The following is a 12,705-nucleotide window of genomic DNA, read 5'->3' as shown; positions in this document are numbered from 1 at the left end:
AATTATTACTGCTGCCAGGCCCCCCCCCCCACCGCTACCGCGCTAAGTTCTGCAGCGCCTTGACAACGGAGAGGGAAAAAAAACCCAGCGGTCCACGCGTGTGCGCTCTCTCTTCTTCGGACGGTCCAAAGAAGCGTCGCGCTGGCCGCTAGCACCCTCCCGACGGCCCAAAAACTCCCCGCCGCGCGCGCTCCCCCCTGGCCAAACTCTTTTCCTGCAGGAAACCTGGCTTTCTTCTACCCTCTTGCGCAGTGCTGCCCCCTGTGGTCCAAGGACGTAACTGTCTTTAAGGGTTGTCCCATTTCCAAGTGACATTACATTCCTTAACACTTGTTTTTAGGAGGCACTTAATTTGAGATTGAGGACCAAGGTTGAGGAGTGAGGATTAAGCAGAGAATTGGGATTGGGCCTTGGTCTTTTGGTCTCACCTGATGAGCACACATGCTAGCTGCTTACTTGCTCTGAGAACTTCTGGCCTATGTGAGGCTCGACCTCCTGACCTTCACATTATGACACTGATGCTCTGGCTTCTGCCAACAACAGAGCTGAGCTGCTCATCCTGGACATGACTGCCTGGTCATTGAACACCTGGATCTCTCAGTGACATGAACAGTAGGAAATTTTCTGCTGCCAAGCTGGAGGCTCTGTAAGTAGTGATGGGTGACTGGAACCGAGAAGTTGTAACAGACTACCAGAACCCGGAAGTACTGACAGGGTTCTGGAACCAGGAAGTACTGACGGGGTTCTGGAACCAGGAAGTACAGATGAACTGCAAAAACTAGAAAGTAGTGACAGACTACCACTACAGGATACAGGAACCAGGAGGAAGTGACGGGTTCAAGTATATCCAACCTATACTTGCCGCCATGTTTTGGAGGGCCTGCAACTGCAGCTGGACCCTAGTAGATGGGTTACAGGAACTAGGAAGGTTTTTAAAAAGGGCAAACTTGGGTCACTGTGGTGAAATAATCTGAGGTCAGGTTTTGTGACTGCAAAAACTGGAGAGACAATCTTTGGACATTGGTGTCCAGTGCGGGGAGGCTATGTTCTGTCTGTTAATCACCCTGCTGATAGGTGTCTATCTGCCCGTGACCTTATAGAGCGTAGTGACAGTATTGCTTTTGAAAAAAACAGATGAATTGTTACAACCCTAACCTGAAAACCCAGATATTCTGAATGAAACAGAAAAAAAACACCCAGACTCCCTGATTCAGAACAGTGTGAACAAAGGACTGCAGTGGATCCACCTGGGATTAAAATCTACTCAGAACCAGATCCAGAAGGAACCCTCTTTCCTGAATGACAGTCACTCCACTCTGGACGTTCCTCTCTCACTACAAGCAGCTGATCACCGTCTGATGGTTTAGAGCAGATCTCCACTCTGCTGTTCTTCCTGGCTTGATGACTGCTGGAGGAAGTCGGCTGTGATCCGTGAAAAGGAAAGACACTCCCCGTCGGGGAATTGAACCCCGGTCTCCCGCGTGACAGGCGGGGATACTCACCACTATACTAACGAGGAGAGGTGCCTTGCTTCACGGTGAGTCCAACCTCTGTGACCGGAGGAGTAAAGGTCACAGTGTGGGGGGGGGGCTCACAGAGTTCAGCAGTTGGACCAGATGTCTTCTCAGGGAGGAATTTTGCCCACATGTCAGCATTGGTGGTTCAGTGGTAGAATTCTCGCCTGCCACGCGGGAGGCCCGGGTTCGATTCCCGGCCAATGCAGCAAGGCTTTTGATCTGCCGGACTCTGGGGCCCAAGGGCCGTCCAGTCTCTGTGTGCAGCCAGGGGCTGGAGGGGGTAAGGATTGGGTAAGGAGTTCAGTCACCAGGGAGGAGCTCGGAGTAGAGTCTCTACTCCTCCACTTCAAGAGGAGCCAGCTGAGGAGGCTCGACGCCTCCCTGGGGAGGTGTTCCCAACATGTCCCACCGGGAGGAGACCCCGGAGATTCAGAGCCTGGAGATCCAGGATTGGGCAAATCTCGGTCCCTCCTCGTTTGGGGACCAGGAAATACCGGGAATAAAAGCCGCTCTGACATTGTCCGGGAGGCACCACGCATCTCTCTTTTCCAATAGCGAGTGAATTTCCTCCTGGAGAACACGAGCTGACTCTCCGCGCGCCGGAAAATGCACTAAACCAGACAAACGAGGGGGGACGGCTGCAAACTGAAGCCTGTAACCCCACAATACCGTTCTCTGAACCCAGGCTGAGCTGGGGAGCGCAACACCGTCTGTCACTGGAGACTGCAATAATGGGGTTATGGCGCCATCTAGTGATAAGGTGCGGCGGCGACCGGCGTGTGCCACTGCACATATGCTGGGTGTTAAGGGGCAGGACGGGCTTTCGGCCATGTGGGAATCTTGAACTGAGGGAAAGAAGGCCGTGCCGTAGCCTGCGTGGCACTGTGCCGTGGGGCTGGGGCAGGTGGACGCTCAGCTTTGTGAGGGAGGCAGAGCTGGAGAGCTCCATCCTGCCTCTTCTTCGCCTTGCAGCGCTGCACAGCCTGTCTTCACTTCCCGGTTCCAGTCGCCCATCGCCACTTCCTTCTGAATGTAGCCCTTTGCTACCTCCTAGGTACTAGACCAACCAGAGCCTCCAGCTTGGCAGCAGACACTCTTCCACTGTTCATGTCACTGAGAGATCCAGGCGTTCAATGACAAGGCAAAACAAAAACTCCTGCCCCGTGTGAGGCTCGAACTCACGACCTTCACATTATGAGACTGACGTGCTGCCTACTGCGCCAACGAGGCCCGAAAAACATGAAAATGGAACAAAAAAACAAAAAAAAACAAAAACTGGTACATGTCTTGTACAACATTTTGTTCATTCTGAATCTTCATCTGTTTCTGAGTAGACTTTAAACACAGGTGGATCCACAATAGTCCTTTGTTTGTTCACACCTTTCAGAGTCCAGCAGTCTGGGTGTTTTTTCTGTTTCATTCAGGTAGTCTGGGGACCAATTCTAATACCAATTATACCAATTATTATTATTACCAATAATAATAATAATAATAATGATAATACATTTTATTTGTATAGCACTTTTCAAGATACTCAAAGACGCGTCACAATACAGCAAAATAAATTAAAAACAACAGCATAACAGCAATGCATTCTGGATATCCCTGGATATCGTGGTCTGGGAAAATCTCAACATTGAGGGACATAACCTCCCTAAAACTCGTCCCTTTGCTCAAAATATTTGAGAATTGGGACAGGACTTGACTTGAGCGCGCATTTTTAAGATTGAGGGTTGAGACTGAGGGTTAAAGGATTGGAATTGGCCCTGGGTGTTTTTTCTTTTTCATTCAGGGTGTCTGGGTGTTAGGGTGTTACCGTTAGCAGCTGTGTCTTCATCCGGTAAGGAAGGGTCATCACTGCTCTCCTGTGATTGATGAAAAACGATTAGATGAGGGTTAGTTCAACCCTAAACCTAAGGCAATATGACCTGTTTGAGACACCAACAATGACTTGGTCTTTTTTTTTATCTTAGCCTGAACGGGATGGAAAACCAACTTCAGTAGTCAGGAATATAGTTTTACTACCTCAGGTTAACAGGTTACCTGGTTACCTAATCGTAGGGTTGCACTGAATCTTGTTCTAAGCCTAATCTAATAGTATTTAATCGATCATATATTCACCCATGTATACACCCAGGTACCCTGAATGAAACTGAAAAAAAGACCCAGACTCCCTGACTCAGAACAATGTGAACAAACAAACGACTACAGGAAGTTCATTTAGGGTATCTGGGTGTTTCGGGTTGAGCAGCTTACATTTGTGTTCATCAGTTGAGACCAAAAGACCTCGGCATTGTTGGTGGAGACGACAGATTGTCAGGCCATGGCCACTGCTTCCTGTCCTGTCCAGGATTCAAATCTACCCAGAAACAGATAAAGATCCAGAATGAACCCTCTTCAATACATGACAATAACTACATTGGATGTGTTCCTCCCTCACCACAAACAGCTGATCATGAACAGCAGCTCCAGACTCTGCTGTTGATCCTGGAGATGGCTGCCTTGTCACTGAACACCTGGATCTCTCAGTGACAGCTTTAGGTCACACTGTCCTGCTCTGAAGACCACCACACTCCCAGAAGTCTGCAGCTCTGACATTCATGATGGACCGGAGGAGGCCCAACTTTGATCTGTGAAAAATAAAGACACTCCCCGTCGGGGAATTGAACCCCGGTCTCCCGCGTGACAGGCGGGGATACTCACCACTATACTAACGAGGAGAGGTGCCTTGCTTCACGGTGAGTCCAACCTCTGTGACCGGAAGACTAAAGGTCACAGTGTGGGGGAGGGGCTCACAGAGTTCAGCAGTTGGACCAGATGTCTTCTGTGTGAGCATTGGTGGTTCAGTGGTAGAATTCTCGCCTGCCACGCGGGAGGCCCGGGTTCGATTCCCGGCCAATGCAGCAAGGCTTTTAATCTGCCTCAGCTGGAACAGTTCATGTCACTGAGAGATCCAGATGTTCAATGACAAGGCAGTCATTGAAGCCAAGCCACGATGAACAGCAGAGTCTGCAGCTGCTGTTCATGATCAGCTGTTTGTAGTGAGAGAGGAACATACAGAGTGGAGTTACTGAGACAAGAGGGTTCATTCTGGATCTTTATCTGTTTCTGAGTCGATTTTGATCCCAGGTGGATCCACCACAGTACTGCCATTGTTACATAGATTAAACAATCAGCCAAACTCTTTTGAAACCAAAGAAAGTGACTCGCCCTGCTGCCTTAATGACTCGGTGAGTGACTGGAAGTTTTAGGTTAGATGGAGTTGGGTGAACCGACAAACTGGACATGCATGGCTGGATTATCTATGTTCAGTTTTAACAGCTGAGCAATCTTTCAAGTTATGCTGTAAAAACTCCTGCCCCGTGTGAGGCTCGAACTCACGACCTTCAGATTATGAGACTGACGCGCTGCCTACTGTGCCAACGAGGCCTGAGAAGCAGGAAGATGGAGTGCAAAAAAAAAAAAAAAAAACACTGGCGCAAGTCTTGTGTAAAACATCTTTGTCTCAGTGAGAGACATGAACAGCCACATATTTTTGTTTTTTTTTCTCGTGCGTAACAAACATCCATCATGAACAGGAAATACATTCCTGGTTCCCCAATCAGGGGCTCAGATTTGCTGAACTAAAATACATGGAACATATTTTCAGTCACTACCTGCTAACTTGCTGCTCTGTCCAGAACCTGTCCCCGAGAGACCTGTGCTGGACTCCTTGATGGGGAGTTCAGTGTTTGTTCTTGTCTCTCACACACACACACACACACACACACACACACACACACACACACACGCTCAGTCTTGTATTTCTATCCTTGTGGGGACCGTCCATTGACTCCCATTCATGTCTAGCCCCTAACCCTGACCCTTACCCTAACCCTAACCCACACCACAACAAAGCCTAACCCTAAAGAAATGTTTTTGCACTTTTACTTTTTTCAGTAACAACAACATGGTCAAGAAAACACTGTTTCTCCTACTTAGGACCGGAAAAAGGTCCCCACAAGGCACGTCGTTCCACGTTTTGCTATCCTTGTGGGGACATTTGGCCCCAACAAGGATAGAAATACGAGAACACACACACACACACACACACACACACACACACACACACACACACACACACACACACACACACACACACACACACACACCAGTATCTCCCTGCATGACAGGCCCACTGAGCCAGGAGGTTCAATGAAACAGCGAACACTGCCATCTGCTGGACAGATAACACCACACCATGATGAGAGCTGGACTGTACCATTGACTTTTGTGAACAGAAACAATAAACGTTGGACTTTACTGTAGTATGTGAAAGTGTAAGTTTATGGACAGCAACACAGACACCGCGGGGTGGCGGAAAGTACATTTGATGAACTATGGAAAGACGGCGAAGAACTTGTAGAGAGTTGCAAGATTTGCACAGAACCTCAAAACAAGAGACGGCCTTGGGCCAATTCCACATTTGTAGACTCTTTAGTCATGAGTACTGTTGGGCAAAGGCACCGTGAGTTTGAAAATAATGAGGAGAATTTTTTTTATCAGGTACTTGATAGTCTCACAGCAGACGTAGAGAGGCGTTATTCCCAAAAAAACTGTGAGATTATGGATGAGTGCAGTCTCTTAACCCTAACAGCCCATCATTTCTGAAGGAGGGACCCTTGCTCGCTTTTGGAAAAACATTTGAGTCAGATTTAGGAGACCTTAAGCATGAGGTTCATCAGACAAGGCGGCTTCTTTCAAGAAAGGAGACAAGTGGAGCGAAACCATCGATTCTGCTGGATTTTGTCAAACAATTTGCTTTGTCCCACAAAAACTGCAGAATTATGCTTTTGTGAATGTTTTGTGAGTGTTGCATCACACTGAATGTGCGTAGGACATATCTGCATGTCCTCCTGAAACTTGCTCTCATAAGATTTCTGAAGCTAAGAAGGCCAGGGCCATCGTCTGAGTCTTCCACCGTATGTGGACGCCTCAGATGATGGGAGCAGCAACATGTGAGAAGATGCTGGGGAGATGGAACAATAAACTGATGTAATTAATGAACAATGGGATAGTTTTCTGGCAGATTTATATTAGAGACACAAAGCTAGAATGTAAAGAGACAATCCTGATTCTATAAAAATGTGCTGCATCAGTGCCTGTGCTGCACCCGGGATCATGGGCTGGCCTTCATATAGAACAGGGGTGTCCAAACTTTCTTCACTGAGGGCCACATACTTAAAAATATAGGAGGGGCCAGGCCACTACTAGAAATGAGGTATATAGCCTTCACTTTAGTGTATTAGAGTGAGAAAAATCAATTAAAAGTGGACAAATATGTTACATTGTTAAAAATAATTCAAGACAAACTGCCTTCATCAGAGATTTCCATAAATGGATCAATATTGATTGATTCAGAAAAAGCTTTAGTAGCTCATTCTCCTCAGGAGATTTACAGCACATGAAAAAACATTAGAGGGGAAAATGGGACAGGTAAATTTCAATCTTATTTAAGTTATTAGGCTTAACAGCACACCTATTAACATTGGCTTGAAACAGTCAACATTAACAGACTGAACTGGGCTTAATAAAAGGAGTGCAAATAATTTCAGGAAATTATTCTGGAAATATCAGCTGCACTGGGTGTGTAAACGCCACTCGTGCCAAAAACCCAGACAAATGTCACTTGATCAAGGAGCAGGTCTGCATCAGATCTGCAGCAGATCAGCTGACTTTGCATTTGTAGTTTGGACACCCCTGTTCTAACCCATCTTCAGTCTGCTTCCTGGACAAGTCTGCAGCGTGTCAGACTCATACTGGACCCTAAACGTTCCTCTCAGGCCACACGGTTGGTTTGGAGTCGCCACAAGTAGCACACAAAAATGTATGCATTTAAAAACAAATAAAAAAAAGTTTCACAAAAAAAAAAAAAGAAACTGTCCGTCTTGCTTTGGCTTTTGCCTGCCATACACTTTCAGTGCTCTGGTTCCAGCACACAATAAAACACATTTAATTGTTAAAAAATGTCATTCCAGTCTTACCTTTACTTGTATATGAACTGGTGAGAAAATCAGGCAGGAAAAGCAGACAGGGGCTCTCACTGGACATCCACACCGCCAGGCCTTTCTGGAGTTTTTCTGATCTGAGCTCTGAAGCAAACCTCTCAGCTCTGGCGTCCGTCTGCCTTTAGCTATTATTTCCTCCTTCCAGCAGAAAGCCAAAGTTGAGAATTGTTTTAGCTTCTGAATATAATCCTCCATTCCCAATGTATGACAAGGCCAGAAGAAAAAAGCTGATGACTCAGCACTTGACACTGTTAATGGCTTATTCCACTGCCTGGCATCATTAGCGCCCCCTAACGTGAGGCCGGAGAATTACCAGCCTCCCTGATGCTTCCACACCACTGATTGTATGGCACAAGAAACGCATTATAGAAATAAAGTTGCTGATAAAAACATGTTTCATGATATAAATCAGCTAAACTATAAAAATGTAGTTAATACAGGCTACATATTTGAACATTTAATAGCGACATAAAGAGAGAGCACCGCCCTCTCTTGTCTCACTGTCAGTCTCAACAATGTATATGGTCTCGGTCTTGGTCTCAGTCTTGGGTCTCTCGGTCTCGGAAGGTCTCGGCCTGGCTGAGCAGTCTTGAAGGGACTTGTAAGTCTCTGGCTGGTGGTAAATTTCTAAGCTGGGGCTTCATCATCCTTCAGTTTCAGTGCATTTATGTTGCAGCTCTTCCAGACAGGGACGACCAGCAGGATCGTCTTTTGAAACAAAATTTGGTTTGTAGGCCAACCTGCCAACATTTAACCAAAAAACTTTGTCACCAGGGGCTCCTCTCATCAGCCGTGTCTCTGCTGCTGCTGCTCTCCAGTAATTATGGTGTGTATGCATATATATATATATATATATGTGTGTGTATATATATACATATACATATATATATACATATATATGTATATATATGTATATATACTGTATATATACATATATATATATATATATATATATATATATATATATATATATATATATATATATATATATATATATATATATATATTGAAGGCAAAGCAGCTATTGAATTACTTTAGAAAAAAGTATTTAAATATAGATTCCCTCTTCATGGAACTTTAGTAACCTTTAGTAAGCTTAATTATTGATAATAAAACTGAATATACAATTAATGGAATAAATGAACACCTGACTGAATAAATTAACATAACATGAATCTAAACTATTCAAACCTTGCTGTGACATTTCAAAATGTGTGAATGTATCAACTTTTCTCAAATGTTGCATCGTCCCATCAAACGGGGAATCAGAAACATTTTAAGATCATCAAGAAATAAATGTCACATCATGGGGTTCATCTCTTCAGTTTCTGACGTTGAAAACCTTTGAAATCGTCTCTTTGTTTTAAACTTTCAAAGGTATAAAACTCCAAAAAGTCAGATAACAAATAATAATAATACAAACATGTTCTCGTTGAGATTTTTATTGATGCTTTTTAGTGAAGAAGATGATTTTAAAAGGAGAAGATGATATTGAAGGAAGAAGATGATTTTGAACGAAGAAGATGATTTTAAAAGGAGAAGATGATTTCAGATGAAGCAGTGACTCATGGTGAAGGTGATCTGCAGATGTTTAGTCCCAGAAGACGTCTCCATCCGTCCCTGAAAACACATCAGACTTCTGTCAACATGAGGATTTTAGAAGAAAACAGGAAAGATGAGCTGTTTTAACGTCTGACATCACCTTTAATGGTCATGAGGACGCCATCACTACCGACGGATGTTCTGTAGAACATCAGACAGCATCTACCCCCCCAGAGGAGGTGCAGGAGCTACAGAAGATACCAGAAAACATCAGGAAACAATCACATGACCAGCTGTTCTCTACTTAAAACAAGGCGTATTTCCAATTAACTGGTTTCCCTGTTGACTGGTGACTCTTTAGTTGTTTCTAATAACAGATGTTGAAAACCTGACAGAAGGTCATCGTCCAAAAAGGCAGACAAGGTGAAGATCTCCAAAAAATCCAAAGCTTCCCTCCAAACTACCAGGCCTTCAAATATGATGTTTTCTTCAAAGAAATTGTTTTAAAAAGTGGGGTGAAGAAGGGAAAAGGAGACAGAGACAACAAAAATGCTGGTGAACAACATCCAGCTGATAAAAACACAGTGAGTGACACATTAACGCTGAAGCAGGATGGTGGACTGAAGGAAACGCAGCAAGCCACTGATGTGAGTTTGGATAAAATTTTGGAGGAGATCCGGGACTTTAGGAAGGACACAAAACAACAACTAAATGATATAAAGGGTGAGCTTGTCAGTTTTAATAATAAAATGGAGGCAGAGAAAACATAGAAGATCGTGTTGAAAATGTGGAGCAGGTACGTGCTAAAAGTATTATAGCTATAAATCAACAAGACAAACTGCTGGACCTCAAAGGGAGATCCTGAAGAGAGAACTTAAGTCCATACAATCCACGTAGAACTTTATTGGTCCTAAAAAAAGGCACAAACACCACTGAGCTGGAAAGAGGCAATAATCTCTGTTACTCTAAAGGAAGGCAAAGACAAAACAGATTTTGAGTCCTACAGACCTCTATCAGTTCTTAATGTGGACTACAGATTATTTACCTCCTTTATGGCTCGAACAATAGAATTATTCCTACCTAAACTGATACACAGAGATCAGACAGGTTTTATCTAACGTTGCCAAACAAGGCAATGTACGATGGACAGTACACAGTATCCGCTAGGAAAGTCCGACGTCACTCCACAAGGATACGCCCACTTCCGGGCCCAAACGCGTCTGCGCTCCGTCGGCACAACGTGTAAAACAATTAAAAACAATCGATGTAAATCTCTTTACATTTGCATCTTTTTTTCTGGGGACACAGATTTTGGGCCGAACAATTCAGACAATAGATTTCAGGATTGGGTAGCTGAAGGCATAACTGCCTTATGCCTTATGCTTATGAATGACGGGACACTGTTCAGCGTTGACATGCTTTAAAAAGAAATTCTTATTAGAAAACCAAGACTTCCATAGATACCTTCAGATTCAACATTGTTTTGATAAAAAAGTGAAAAATATCACACACAAAAGCATATGATTCATGTACAGGGAAAAAACTTCAGGTGTATATAAAGGGCTACTAAATCTAAAAACATTTTAGATTAAAACAAAATGGGAGGTTAGAGACGGACGTGTGATGTGGTAAGTGAAGCACTTCCTGTCAGACGGCAGATTCAAGCAAAGCACGCCCAAAGATTCACTCGTTCATTCATTCATTCACTTAATTGTATTGTTTTTGGCTAACTGGGCTGTAAAAGTTTTGGAAAGTAGAGGAATTAGTGTGTTTTAGATACACCCTGGAGCAGAGTGAGGAGGATTCAGCCAGCCTGAAGGAACACATCGATCACTGCTTCGGCCGGGTCGTCATGGGAAAGCCAAACCAAACATCCTTCTCCTCTGCTTCCTCATCGAAAGTCGATATTAATAAAAAGACCGTCATATCTTTGTACTCTCTTCCTTCTCTTCACTTTTGTTTGTTGTTGTTTGCTTGTCTGTTCACTTGCTTGTTGCTTTCACTTTCTGTCTCTTTGCCTGTCCTTCTGTCCCCCTGTCAGGTCAGCAATATCAGGTATCGGTACTCAAAATAAATAAAATGAATTAGGAGAGTATGTTAACAAGAGGAGCTATATATTTTTAAGCTCCTCTTTGAAGAGCAAATCTGTCGTTCACATAACAGCAACCAGACCTCCATTCTGCTGCTTCCTGCTGGACAGGACAAGTTTAAGAAATGGAAGAAGGAAGCGGGATAATTATATCTGATGAAGAAAGGACAAACACATGCATGCATCAATGGAAATGTACCTCTCACAAAACTGAGACAGTCTTGTTGGAAAGCTCTAATAAGATATTTTATTAAACCCTCTCAGAAATCCCATGATGGTGGAAACTCCTCTGATTGCTGGAGAAACTGTGGGAATGTCAATAATGCACATCATGACCATGTTTTCTGGGTCTGTCCTGTCATTCAGCACTTCTGGACAGAGCTGCATCGTTCCTTACAAGGTATTTTCAGATGTCATGTTCTTTTGGAGACTAAGACTTTTTTTTTTTTTTCTGCCTGAAAAATTGGTGAAAAGCGGCAGATGTTTGTTGAATATGCTGCTGGTGGCCCTTAAAAAGGCTGTCATGAGGAAATGGACCAACTCTAAATATATGGATGGAAATAACAATGGGCATTCATAACCAAGGTGAGGAAGGGTCATACATCTCATCCTATTATATCACAGCTTCAGGGGGTGTGCAGGAAAATTTCAAAGATGTCAGACATTCACTCACCATTTTCTGCCAGTCCAAGTCCTGGAGGTACTCCTGTAAGAAAATAATCTATCAAGGGTTTGTCAAAAACTTGAAATAACTCAGGCTTTCGTTTTGATTTTTCAGATTTGAAGAGAGGAGACTCTACCGATGACTCATCAATTAAAATGTCCTGGAGCAACAGAGAAAAACGTTTTCACTTGATTCAGCACATTCAGCGTCTCTCGTTGCTTCTAATAACAGATGTTAAAAACCTGATAGAAAACCACAGCTGTCTTGAGGAACGCCGTTTCCCTTCATTCACAATGAAGTTCCACAGTGTTCTACAAGTGTCTCTACTAACGGCAACAATGGATGCCAAAAGAATCCCGTCCCCATTTAACAGCAGGACCACTTTGTCCATAACAGTTACTTTGGAATTATCGCTGTGGCTCGTCGAAATGCTGTTGAGCAACCGGTTTGAGGCAGAATGTGACCCAGAAGGAGAGACTCAGAATTATATCGGGACAACGGTTGTTTTGTCGACTCACCATTTCCTGCCAGTCCTGGTCCTATTGGAGGACCTCCTGTAAGAAAATAATCTATCAAGGGTTTGTCAAAAACTTGAAATAACTGAAAATGTTCAGGCTGTTGTTTTCATTTTGCAGATTTGAACAGAGAAGACACTATCGATGACTCATCCATCAAAATGTCTTGGAGCGACAGAGAAAAAAAATGATTTGGGTCACTGTTTTGGGACAAAACTGTTGAAAAAAGTTGCGTTCAATATTTCAACAATCATCCACAGACACGAAATATTAACCCCTAAAAGTGGTTACAAAAGCTAAAACAGCAAAATTAATTCTAAATCATGAAACA

At 43.8% G+C, this 12,705-nt stretch overlaps 5 non-coding genes across 5 annotated transcripts; 2 read left to right on the top strand and 3 right to left on the bottom strand.

The window, feature by feature from the left end:
• Positions 1–1,447: 1,447 nt before the first annotated feature.
• Positions 1,448–1,519, bottom strand: trnad-guc (transfer RNA aspartic acid (anticodon GUC)). The gene has a single exon. It is a non-coding gene; the product is annotated as a tRNA-Asp (tRNA).
• A 132-nt stretch (positions 1,520–1,651) lies between these two features.
• Positions 1,652–1,722, top strand: trnag-gcc (transfer RNA glycine (anticodon GCC)). The gene has a single exon. It is a non-coding gene; the product is annotated as a tRNA-Gly (tRNA).
• A 2,443-nt stretch (positions 1,723–4,165) lies between these two features.
• On the bottom strand, positions 4,166–4,237 carry trnad-guc (transfer RNA aspartic acid (anticodon GUC)). The gene has a single exon. It is a non-coding gene; the product is annotated as a tRNA-Asp (tRNA).
• Positions 4,238–4,349: 112 nt separating this feature from the next.
• On the top strand, positions 4,350–4,420 carry trnag-gcc (transfer RNA glycine (anticodon GCC)). Its single transcript has one exon. It is a non-coding gene; the product is annotated as a tRNA-Gly (tRNA).
• Positions 4,421–4,873: 453 nt separating this feature from the next.
• On the bottom strand, positions 4,874–4,946 carry trnam-cau (transfer RNA methionine (anticodon CAU)). The gene has a single exon. It is a non-coding gene; the product is annotated as a tRNA-Met (tRNA).
• Between the last annotated feature and the right edge of the window lie 7,759 nt (positions 4,947–12,705).

Source organism: Salarias fasciatus (genome assembly GCF_902148845.1).
Source record: "Salarias fasciatus chromosome 23 unlocalized genomic scaffold, fSalaFa1.1 super_scaffold_20, whole genome shotgun sequence".
NCBI classification, from domain to species: Eukaryota; Metazoa; Chordata; class Actinopteri; order Blenniiformes; family Blenniidae; genus Salarias; species Salarias fasciatus.
The sequence above is the reverse complement of the archived record's forward strand: the minus strand, read 5'-3'. Positions and strand labels throughout refer to the sequence as shown.